We start from the raw sequence: 12,896 nt of genomic DNA, 5'->3' as shown, positions 1-12,896 counted from the left end.
AAAGCCCCTGTGTGACCTCCAAGGGCTGTGCACATGAGCTGGCCCTGCAATCTGGCAGAGTTGGGGACCTTTGTAGGGAAGACGGGCCAAATAATGCCAAGTCAAGATGTGCCATGCTAGTATACCCCTTACCAGGAATAGTGACTGCTGTAGTTCACTTAATAGGTGCTTCACCAAACCATTGGTTTAAGGGTGTTCACATTTATGCAACCCCCATATTGTATGCATCTCATTCAGTATCCTTACGACTAACAAAGTTGTTTGATTCTTCATTGGATTGCACAGGTCATATGTCACATATTAGGTGTGTGTAATGTTTTAAAATGCAGTACTCTGGCCCCATTAGAAGAGGCTGGCATGTCAACAGGTGTGTGTACTCTCCTCATATCCACATTAAGCTTTGAAGGTTGTTGCTGTAACTGGATTTATTGCAAATACATGCACTGCTGATGATGAGATCTGCAAATCAAATGTCAGTCATTAATTAGAGATATCAGTCCTCATACCATCCCAGTTATGTTTAAGACAAACACATAGGGGTTGTGAGGAACAGCGCAAGCATAACTGTCAGACATCTATGCATTCATGAATGATTTGTACAGTTGTGAGGTATGGTCTACTGTAGATGCCAATGTGCTATAAAAGTGCACAGCAATAACGTGTACATGGGTGCGGTGTGTTCCATGGGAAGGGACATCACCTACTAACATGATTCATGCATCCTAGAGATGTATACTGGTAGTACCACACAAAGATAGGAAATTAACTATAGAACTATTCCAGAAATGTAGAGCCAGTCACGTGAACAGTGAATCAAAAATATTTATTCAACAGTTGAGCGATTTCTTCCCTTCACATAAAACAGGACTTCCTCAGAACAAGTTTAAAAACATCCACATAATGAACCCTTAACACCCAGCCTTATATAATAAACCTTCATTTAATTACAAATTACACCTTAAAGTGGCCCACCCATTTAAAAAGCATAATACACATAAAAAAGACCAGTCCTTAAAAGCTCTATATAAAAATAACAGTAATTAATACCAAAAACAAATATTAATATACATATCAAATTAATATTACCAAGGAATGTGTGTTTTGAAAAGTATGTTTCAACATATATATGCAATTGATACCTTATCCTTTAGATACATACTAATTGCCCATATCTAGTAACACTCCTCGTATTCATCACATAACACTCAATTAAAAAATATAAAAAGATAAAATAAAATAAGATATACCATTTGAGAGCCATGGTGAAAAATCTATTATCCTAAAGCAAAACTATATGTGAAATTCCCTATTAAATATTTTTTTATTCTTTATTACATTTTGTTTTGTTCCACCATAACCCAGGTATATTACACATAGAAGATTTATCCCAAAATGTGTCTTAACTTTAGTATACTGGAGATGCTCATGGCTTCATTAATTCCTGGAAAATTAGCTGCATCCAGTCTAACTTGCCATCTTAGTTCACAGATGTCCAAATGGACATCCAAGCATCTCCCCTGTGGGTCCTTTGGTAAATGCTGAACCACTAAAAATTTAAAAACATGCTCACTATACTGGTTTATATGTCTGGCTTGCGCGTTGGTCAACCTCTTGTGTTTACTATCCAATAGGTGTTCCCCTATTCTGTTTTTAAACTGTTTTTCCTACATAAAATGTTGGACACTTTAAACACTTAGCCAGGTAAACCACATTGGCTGTACAGCAATTAAAATGCCCGTACAGCCTCAAAATTCTCAAATTCAACTGGAATGTGTCTCCAATCTCCAAAATGTGGGAACAAAAATTACAATGCTGACACTTACAGTTCTCTTTTGCTCTACTCTTCTGAACTTCTTTATAGTTCATAATTCCTTTAAAAATTTCCTTGAATGACCTATCCCTTTTATAAATTATTTCTGGCCCTCCACCCACTCTTTGGGCTATATTGGAATCAAATTGCAGTATGTCCCAATTATTATGAATGGTGTCAACTATCCTACCTACATCCTGATTCAAACAAACTATAAATCCCAAATCCATGTTAAGGTCTGTTTTTACATTCTGGGCAATCTTATTTTCCTTACCATAAACCAAAATTGGCTTATAACAACCTTTATTTATTTTATCCCTGACTTCTTGACTTACTTTCTCTAAAAGATTCTCAGGGTAACCTCTTGCTCTGAACATTTTTAAAATAAACTTTACTTCTTCCAAAAATATTGTGCCCGAGCTAACCATCCTGGCTGCTCTGACCAATTGGCCTTTCACTATGGACTTTGTTTGAAATGAGAGGTGTGCACTAGTGCACTCCAAATAAGAATTCTAAAAGGTCTGTTTCCTATCGATATTAGAACCTAAACTGTAACCATCAGTAATAAATAGTTCAACATCCAAATAAACTATGTTTTTTTTTACTGTGCTGGTGTGTAAAATTAAACAAATCAACTGTGCTGTTAATATAAGAGTAAAATTGCTCCAACTCTGTCTCAGTACCTTTCCAAATAATGAACAAATCATCCAAAAATCTTGTGAAAAGCAATATGTTGGATTTATATACACTTTGAAAAACAAACTGTTGCTCCCAATATGACATAATGTAATTGGCAAAGATGGGGGTGCATGCTGCCCCCATTGCAACCTCCGTCCTTTGCATATAGTATTGACCTTCAAAACACAGATAGTTGTTTTTTTCAGAACAACTTCCATAAGTGTTACATACATGTTTATAGTGCCTTGATCAAATAAACCAGTTTCTAAAAGTTGGGCCTCTAACCACACTAACCCCTCCTCATGTGGGATCACAGTAAAAAGACTAACGACATCAACAGTAACTAAATAAGTGTTAGCATTGACTTTAATATGACCAAGCTTGTCTAGAAATTCCCATGAATCTTTACAAATATATGAAAAACTTTTTAGACCCACCTTTAATTTATGGTCCAAAAATTTTCCTATAAAACAGGTTTTAGAACGCTTCCCATCTACAGTTCGTCTAAACTGTGGATCTTTCAACCCCTTATGTATTTTGGGAATTCCAAAAATGTTTGAAACCATTGGGAATTTGTTGGTCATATAAGCATGCTCATCCTCATTAATGTGGCCCTGATAAAACATGTCGTCAATTAACAAATCAATTTTTCTGTACATCACATGTATCTCATTCAGTGAGCTCTCAATGTAGGAACCATCCAACAATAAAGTATTAATCCCATTTAGGTAATCAGATTTGTTCATGATAACAATTCCATTTCACTTGTCTGGTTTCATCAGGCGTATGCCTGTATCCTTCACCAGATCAACCAACAACCCCTCCTCATTAGATGTTAAGTTGGTTAAACCATATTCAGGTTTCCGTACCAAAATTTTTCGTATATCTTTTTCACATTTATTTTCAAATAACCTAATAATGTTATTTAAGGGTGGGTTAAACATGCTGGGCCTCCTTAAATCACGAATAACACTACCCATACCCTCTTGTGAATTTAACCATACTTTAAAATTTAATTTCCTTGTATACTTCTTTAATTGAATCAATGTATCATCCACTCTAGCCCTTCTAAAAGGCACAAACGTGAAACCCTTCGCTAGAAGGTTAACATGCACAGTTTTTACTTCCTTAGTTGAGTAATTGTAAACTTTAAAGTCATTAGATTTGTTAAATATTATGTACGGTTCCAGTACATTTCCCAATCCAACCGTTCCACCCCTACTAATGATATCATTCTCATCTGCAACCAAGGTGTTAAAAATAATTGTCCACAGTTGTCATTTCAGTCTGTCTGCAGTCAAAAACAGAGTCATTACCCCCATATACAGTATAGTCATCATATGTGTTACAAACATTTTCATTTGCATTGCTCAAGTCCATTCTACCTTCACCACAATGGTCGTCCTCATCCCCGACTAGGCTCAAGTGGCCGGAAACAATTGGAAATTCAGTACTTACAGAGTCTAAAAGCTCTAGAGCTAAATCCGTTAATTCATCCGCTGACGACTTTTGCTTCTCTTGTTGGTACTGTTGAATTTCGGCCACGCACCCTGTTGATTGTAATCTGGGTAGTTTTTTGGTAAAAAACGCAGCTGCTGCTCCTTCCCTTTTTTCCTTTCAGAGCATCTAAAGCTCTCATCATTGGGAAAGGACTGGGTATGTTGCCTGTTCCCTTTATGGCTACCAGCGTCATACGGTGGTCTATCTTCTGATTCCTCACCCTGATTGGTTCGGTCTTCTTCCGTGGTAATAGCACCTGCTGTCAAAGGATACACCCTCTGGGAAGCATACTCATTTAATTCTCTTTTAATCTTATTAGTTTTTCACATAAAAATGGTATCACAAATAGATGCCACATTGGAAAAAGTGTTGTTATATACTTTTTTGTTTTTTATTAAACTGGATGTCATTTTTAATAGATTGATTTAGTTCATCCAAATCTTTTTCTGCCTTTTCCACTGCTGCTATATTAAACCTAACCATAAGTCTCATCATTTGCAACCCAGTTCTATCGAAAAGACTGTGCAAATCATTTAATAACTCAACATTATTTTCCACCCCATTAGGATATTTTCACAGTCTTAATCCCCGAGGGATTATTTCCATGTCAATGCTCTTTTACAAATATGATATTTCCATTTGCATTTTTTTTTGTATGAAAATAAGTTCTTTTCAAATACCTTAATTGTATACACAAGAGAGATGTTTTCAGGTTGGAACCCATTTCCCTGTTTTCTTTCAAACCAAAAGGAAAAAAAGTGTTATTCTTCCATTCTGAATGACCTTGAGCATTGCCGTTGGACTCTTCAGTGCTAATGGATGTACCACCGGACAAGTTATCTTGTTGATTTTCACCTTCATTTGAATTAATGGCAATCTGCGATAGCTGGGTTAAGGGGTAACCTAAGCTACCAAATACATCACTGTTGCTTTGCTGCTCCATTAAGGATTGTATTTGGGCTGTGTGAGTAACCAGTTGTTGTTTAATTTGTTGCAAAAGCTCAAATATTTCACCATTCGAAATGCCTGTGCCTTCCATCCCTGTGAAGAGACTATATCACACAAAGATAGGAAATGAACTATAGAACTATTCCAGAAATGTAGAGCCAGTCACTCGAACAGTGAATCAAAAATATTTATTCAACAATTGAGCACTTTCTTCCCTTCACAAGAAACAGGACTTCCTAAGAACAAGTTTAAAAACATCCACATAATGAACCCTTAACACCCAGCCTTATATAATAAACCTTCATTTGATTACAAATTAGACCTTAAAGTGGCCCACCCATTTAAAATGTCTAATACACATAAAAAAGACCAATTCCTAAAAGCTCTATATAAAAATAACAGTAATTGATACCAAAAACAAATATTAATATACATATCAAATTCATATTACCAAGGAATGTGTGTTTTAAAAAGTATGTTTCAACATATATATGCAATTGATACCTTATCCTTTAGATACATACTAATTGCCCATATCTAGTAACACTCCTTGTATTCACTGAATATAGTTACTATATAGGAATACTAACATATAGTTTTGCTTTAGGATGATAGATTTTTCACCATGGCTCTCAAATGGTATATCTTATTTTATTTTATCTTTTTATATTTTTTAATTGAGTGTTATGTGATGAATACGAGGAGTGTTACTAGATATGGGCAATTGGTATGTATCTAAATGATAAGGTATCAATTGCATATATATGTTGAAACATACTTTTTAAAACGCACATTCCTTGGTAATATAAATTTGATATGTATATTAATATTTGTTTTTGGTATTAATTACTGTTAGTTTTATATAAAGCTTTTAGGGATTGGTCTTTTTTATGTGTATTGGGAATTTTAAATGGGTGGGCCACTTTAAGGTCTAATTTGTAATTAAATTATATTAGGCTGGGTGTTAAGGGTTCATTATGTGGATGTTTTTAAACTTGTTCTGAGGAAGTCCTGTTTTATGTGAAGGGAAGGAAGCGCTCAACTGTTGAATAAATATTGAAAAAAAAAAAAAACTGTAATATTTTTGATTCACTGTTCGAGTGACTGGCTCTACATTTCTGGAATAGTTCTATTAATTTACATATATTGTCTTCCCCTCACACGTGGCAATGTTGGTCAGGGTCCCTCCCACGAGGAAACTGATGTCAGTGTCTCTGCAGATTCTGACAATAATGACAGACATAGTGAAGCACAGGCAGGGTTGTCAGGGGCTGAATCTGTGCCATTGGTTAACATCCCACTTTTTTCCACCTCATCTCTGCACACAGTCACAATGCCCACACATACTCCATCACCAGTGGCCATGGATGAGGGGCAGTTGGCAGATGGTGGCATGGGATGAGAAAGTGTGGTGACTATGGCAAGTGTGTCTGTAGACACCAACCATAGCCGGATAACAGGCGAGGTCCCACACAAGTGGATGGACAAGAGTGCTCGTAGGAGACTGCTGCCCACCGTGCCCCTGTCAGAAGTGCCACATCAGGTGTCAACAGACACATGTTTTGGACCATCATGGAGGCACAGGCATGTATGGAACATTACACCAGAGATAGCCTGAGGCTCCAGAGGGCTAATCTACCTGTTGTACATAACATCCGTGATCTTGCAGATGCCCACCGTTATCATGTGGAGGGCTTGAAGAGATGGTTGGGTGAGATGGTGGCAATCCTTGACCGTGGGATGTCTGTGCTAGAGCATGTGGTGGGAGTAGATCATCAGCCACATGGATGTGGGACAGCACCACAAACAGCTGAAGGTCTACATGGCCGTGTAACATCTCACACCCGCTCCTGTAGAGGCAGTACTAGCAGCTCCACTGCAGGGGGGTGCTGTCCACACCACGATGCAGCAAACCATGGGTGCATGGTCCTGGCTAGCCCCAACAGGGATGCAGATCCAGCAGACAATTGTCATCATCAGGGGAGAGTACCATATCTGGCCTTCTGCCTGGTGGTGGCCGTGCAATCCCTGGCAGACTCAGTTTCCATGTCTGTGGCTGGACACAGTGAACTTTACACCCTGCCATGTATGGTCCACAGCTGTTCAACATACCCCTGTATAGGGCAGCCACATGGCAGAACTGTGTGCATCCACACACACACACACACACACACACACACACACACACACACACACACACACACACACACACACACACACACACACATCACCATCACAGCTAGGTCACCTCCATACATACAGACACCACCTCTGCATGGCCCATTTAATAATCAATCCCCTAACACACACACATGATATAAACCAAATGCCTCAGCCTAGGCCTCTGGCAAACCCACACTACACCCTGTGCATATGATGTTACCTGTGCCACATCCCTGTCATCCATACCATCGATGCAGGGACATGCTAATATGGTTCTGATGCACAGGGTGAATGTACTACAGTTTAGGAATGTAATGCTGTTTAAAGTGTCAGCTGACATGTTTAATGCTTTTATGTCAGGGTGTGTAGCTGCCCAGCCATGATGCATTATTGCTGTTATTAACACTGACCGAATGTGGTCACCATAATGTATTTTGTTTATGTTCTAGGTGTCTATGTGTCAGGAGGATATTGGCCTGCTGTCTTTTCCTACAAGGGGTGTGGCAATGTGGTAACACATTGACTGTGTCATATCTAGGGTACAGCTGAATGCAAATAACAGGTCTGTATAACAGTTATTGCATGTGCCACATGGCTGATAGGTCTGAGGGGTGTATTCAGGTAAGTGCATGGTGGTTAATGTAAGTGGCTCTTGTACAGTGGCCAATAGTAAGTGTACTAGGTGGCACACACCAAAAGCTTGTGAATAACATGCACAAAGAGGCTTTTGTGTTGATGCAACACAAAGAGTACTGTTCACATGGATTCCACCAAGACCAGATTGTCAAAACCTCAAATCACTAAATAATCAGTCTGTCAAATTTAATTTCACTGAAAATAGTAATGGCAGGGTATATGTCCTGTTCCCCACTGTAGTGCAATCCTGGAGTTGGTATAAATAGTTCTGGTGATGTGGGGAGTACAGCCCCCCACATTGGAGGGTGTGGGGTGGCGTAGACCCTCTCCTAGTTAGATTAACAACTACTTACCCTCTTAACATAGACACGACAGTATAACAGCACACTACACGTGGGGATACACACAACGCTACCCCCAATTGGGGAGTTGTATCTCCAGCGACCACCACCAACTATATATACTAACTCCAGTATCGCTGTACACCTGTACAGTGACGAAAAGGGCATTTACACTGCCACTACTAGTTCAGGTGAAATGAAATTCCACAAGATGATTCATTTGCAATTTTAGCTTTTGTCAATTTGGTCTTGGTCAAATGAACATCTGGGAAATGTTTTTTCTGCAAACTGAAATAGATCCCTTGACACACACACACACACACACACACACACACACACACACACACACACACACACACACACTTGCCAACACTGAGATTAGAACCCCTACCTATGTAGTTGTTACTAATAATGTGTTCTGACTTAATTGCACACACCACAGAGCTTGTAGGGTGAGGTGTGTTCTGAGGTTCCTGTAAAGTGAACATCACCAGCCCTTGTACAGTATGGCAATATGCAGTGTGTATGGAGACTAAGCCCTCAAAAAACTTTCGTAATCACTCTGAATCCAACAGTCCTTGTTCTGTTTAGCAACAAAATCAACAGCCCTTACAGGTGATGAACACAGGACCCTGCACACCCTACTCAAAGCAATTTATCAGTAAGCCATCTCAGACGTATGGCTTTAGTATGTTTTCTCAAACATACCCTACTTTACAGCCAGTTTACAATAGGGAAGAGAGACTGTGGAATTATAAAGGATTAGTATTTAAAAAATAAATAAATAAATAATATATATATATATATATATATATATATATATATATATATATATATATATATATATATATATATATATATATATATATACACATAGAGAGAGACAGATATTTATGGAGATACATATATGTGTATAACAATATATATATATATTACCAATACTTACTGAGGTGTATGTATACAAATATATACATATGTATATATGTGTATATATATATATATATATATATATATATATATATATATATATATACATACATGTCTCAGACTATATCTGCATACATGTCTCAAAATGCCCACACAAACATAAGCTGCTGATAGACCACACATAACTGGGCCAGCATGCACATTTGGATACAAAAGGACCCATGACACTCACGTCTGAACCCCCACACAGTCTAAATAGATAAGTGAACAGTTCACTGCTACAAAATCAAGATAGGCCATACACAATGGCCAGACATACAACAACCTCTTAGCAAAACAACTAAAATGATTGAACATTGGCAATGAGGAATACAACCATCCAGTAATTCAAAAACTGTCATACAACTCTTCATATGCCTCATCCATAGCCTTTTCCACCTCTCTTTTCCATGCACCTTATCTCCTCACATTCCTGTCTACTTTCCTCATCTCTCTGACAGTCCCTCTCCTTCTTCCCCATCCTCTTTGTCAGTATACTGTCTTGTACTTCCTCAGTCCACCACCAGGTCTCCTTGTACTACTTTCTCCAGCCACATGTCACACCAAGCACCTTTTTAGCCATCTCCCTTAGTAGCTCTGCTGTACTTCATTAGATATGTAGTAAATTGACAGTACCACCCAGGGTCTGTCTTAATCCTTCATTGAACTCCACCTCATGATCATCCTTTTACAATTCACACCATGTGATCCTTGCTGCTGAACTCACACTGTCCATCTTCTTGATCACCAACATCATCCTGCAGACGAACATTCTATGCTGCCTAAATACACTTTCCCCTTCACCACTTTACAGTCTCCAATCTCCTTCAAACTGGCCCTCCTACATTGGATATATTCCACCTGTATGAATCTTACTACAGTCTTGTATCTCACCCTTTGCTACTCCCTCATGTTATAGTACATATTCACCATGGCCATGTCCATCTGTTTTGCAATCCCCACTACCATCTCACCATCTGCATTCCTTTTAACAACATGCACACCCATAACTTTCACAGACCCTCTGTTCCCTTCAGCAACATGCCCATTGACATCTGCTGCAATGACCACTCTGTCACCCTTGGGTACAGTCATCACCACATCATACAAATGACTTCACATTTCTCTTTGTCATCCATCACACAACCAAGCTGTGTAGCATATGAGCCCCCACTGACCTTGGGGCACACACCCCAGTACAACACCAGGGTACAGAGGCCAACATGCTGGAGGTGGGTGGCACCCACACAATGGACAGGGACCATGCAGGTAAGGGCCCAGTGGGGATTAGCACACTAATGTATCAGACATGCATGTATCTGCATTGTATCTACATCGATGTGTCAGGTCTGATTGCAGTTGTGGATGTGGTTTTCTAATGCACAGAGGTGCACATCTATGGTGAGGACAGAACATTGTGTATTATTGGTTTAGTACTGTAAATATGCAAACATGCTGCATCCATCCTGTACCAAGGCCACATGTGAGTATGATGACAATACCTCCCTCTAACAACTACCTAGGATGCTCTGGTCTGCATATGGGACAGCAGCCTACAGCTGGTGAGTATGACATTTTTCTGTTGTTGCCTGGCAATACCACAGGCATATGAAGGGCATGCAATTTGCCATGCACACAACTGTCAGTAATAGCTATATTGCTTTATGTAATAGCTATATTGCTTTATATGCATGTTCACTTGTGGTGGGGTTAACTGCATTGCATCACAGTGTTCACCATTGGGGGCTATCTGACATGAATTCAACATTCCTGTAGCATACCTCACAACTTGTCAGTGCCAAGATGTCTGGACAGAGGCCAGCAAAATGTGCTGGACAAATGGCCTAACGTAGGGACATGTATGACACATTAAAGGTATATAGTGGATATAAATTGCATACACACCCCTGTTAAAATGCAAGGTGTTCCTGTTACATACAAATTAGGACTACACTATGTCAGTCCACACCTCTTCCAGCCATTAATGTGACCCATAACATGAACAGTTCACTTGTAAAACCAAGCATCTGGGCTCATGTATTGCACCTACAAGGCTGGCCACCTGTGAGGGTAGCAGATGTCGTATTAGCATGATGTTTCAATCAGGTATGATACCGCATGCTGCCATATGTGTCAGTACACTCACTGTGGCCTATTTGGCTACTATAGCACATACATGGGCATTGTTTAGGCACACAGACCACTTCTGACCATGTATAGGTTGCAAGCATCTGGATATTCCAGACACATCTGTGCAGAGGACTGTACAATGGTTTAACTTGCAGCATGTGAGTCAGATGCTGTTACCACACTATATAAAGTAATGGCAGTGGGAGGTGGTCACAAGCCGAGTATGGTACACACATCAGAATGGTATAAGCCACACAAGATATGATCCTCATACACAAACAGTTGCCAGTATTGGGATTAGAACTCCTGCCTATCTAGTTATTTCTACTATAGTGCTATGCAGTTATCAGATGTACCACAGAGCTTATACATTTTCACTTAGTCCAATGGTACTTCTCTGGTGGATGACATCAACAGGACTACTAAATTGGTGTGAGGGCAAGTGTAAAGGGATGTACACAGGTCAAAAATGGTGCAACCAACATGCTACATGATTCTCACACAAACACACACACACACACACACACACACACACACACACACACACACACACACACACACACACATATCCAAACAGTTGGCAGCAGTGAGATTAGAACTCCTGCCTATCAAGTTATTTCTACTACAGTACTATACACTTATCAGATGCGCCACAGAGCATGTACAATTTCACTTACTCCAAAGGTACTTTTAAGGTGGATGACATCAACAGGACTACTAAATTGGAGTGAGGTGAAGTGTAAAGGGTAGTACACAGGTCAAAATGGTATAACCCATGCACTGCATGATTTTCATACAAACACACACAGTTGCTACCAGTGAGATTAGAACTCCCACCTATGTAGTTATTTCTACTATAGTGCTATGCAGTTATCAGATGTGCCACAGAGCTTATACATTTGTACCTAATTCAAAGGTACTTCTTAGGTTGATGCCATCAACAGGACTACTAAATTGGAGTGAGGGGAAGTGTAAAGAGTAGTACACAGGTCAAAAATGGTATAACCCACACAGTACATGATTCTCACACAAACACACACACACACACACACACACACACACACACACACACACACACACACACACACAGTTGCCAGTAATGAGATTAGACCCCCTGCCTATCTAGTTATTTCTGCTACAGTGCTACACAGTTATCCAATGTGCCACAGAGCGTACATGTTTTCATCTAGTCCAAATGTCCTTCTAAGATGGATGACTTCAACAGGACTGCTAAATTGGGGTGAGGGGAAATGTGAAGGGTAGTACACAAGTCAAAAATGGTATAAGCCAGACAGTACATGATTCACACACACATGCCAGTATTGGGATTAGAACTCCTGCTTATCTAGTTATGTCTACTATAGTGTTACTCAGTTACCACATGCACTACAGAGCTTACTGAACTTTCAAATGGCCAAAGCTGCTGATAACTAAACAGTTGGGGTAAAGTATTACAGGTGGCAGAAAGTCTGCATTTAGTTTCACCCTTACATTGTGCTAGTTCTTTCTGTCTTGCACTTCAAATAGCATTAAGGCTTTTTTATCAATAAGTGTGGTACACCTGGGAGCCATCAGCAGTACTCACTCATCACAGACATAGCGCCAGTACTTACTAGTTATGTCCACCCCTACTGGCATGATTGAAGGGCAGTTTTCTGTGCTTTCACCCATTAATCTGGTGCACTTGTCCATTCTGAGGCACTGTTGCAACTGCCTCATGTACA

This window comes from Protopterus annectens, chromosome 6.part0 (assembly GCF_019279795.1).
Source record: "Protopterus annectens isolate FY-2018-M chromosome 6.part0, PAN1.0, whole genome shotgun sequence".
NCBI classification, from domain to species: Eukaryota; Metazoa; Chordata; order Ceratodontiformes; family Protopteridae; genus Protopterus; species Protopterus annectens.
Note: the sequence above shows the minus strand (reverse complement) of the source record.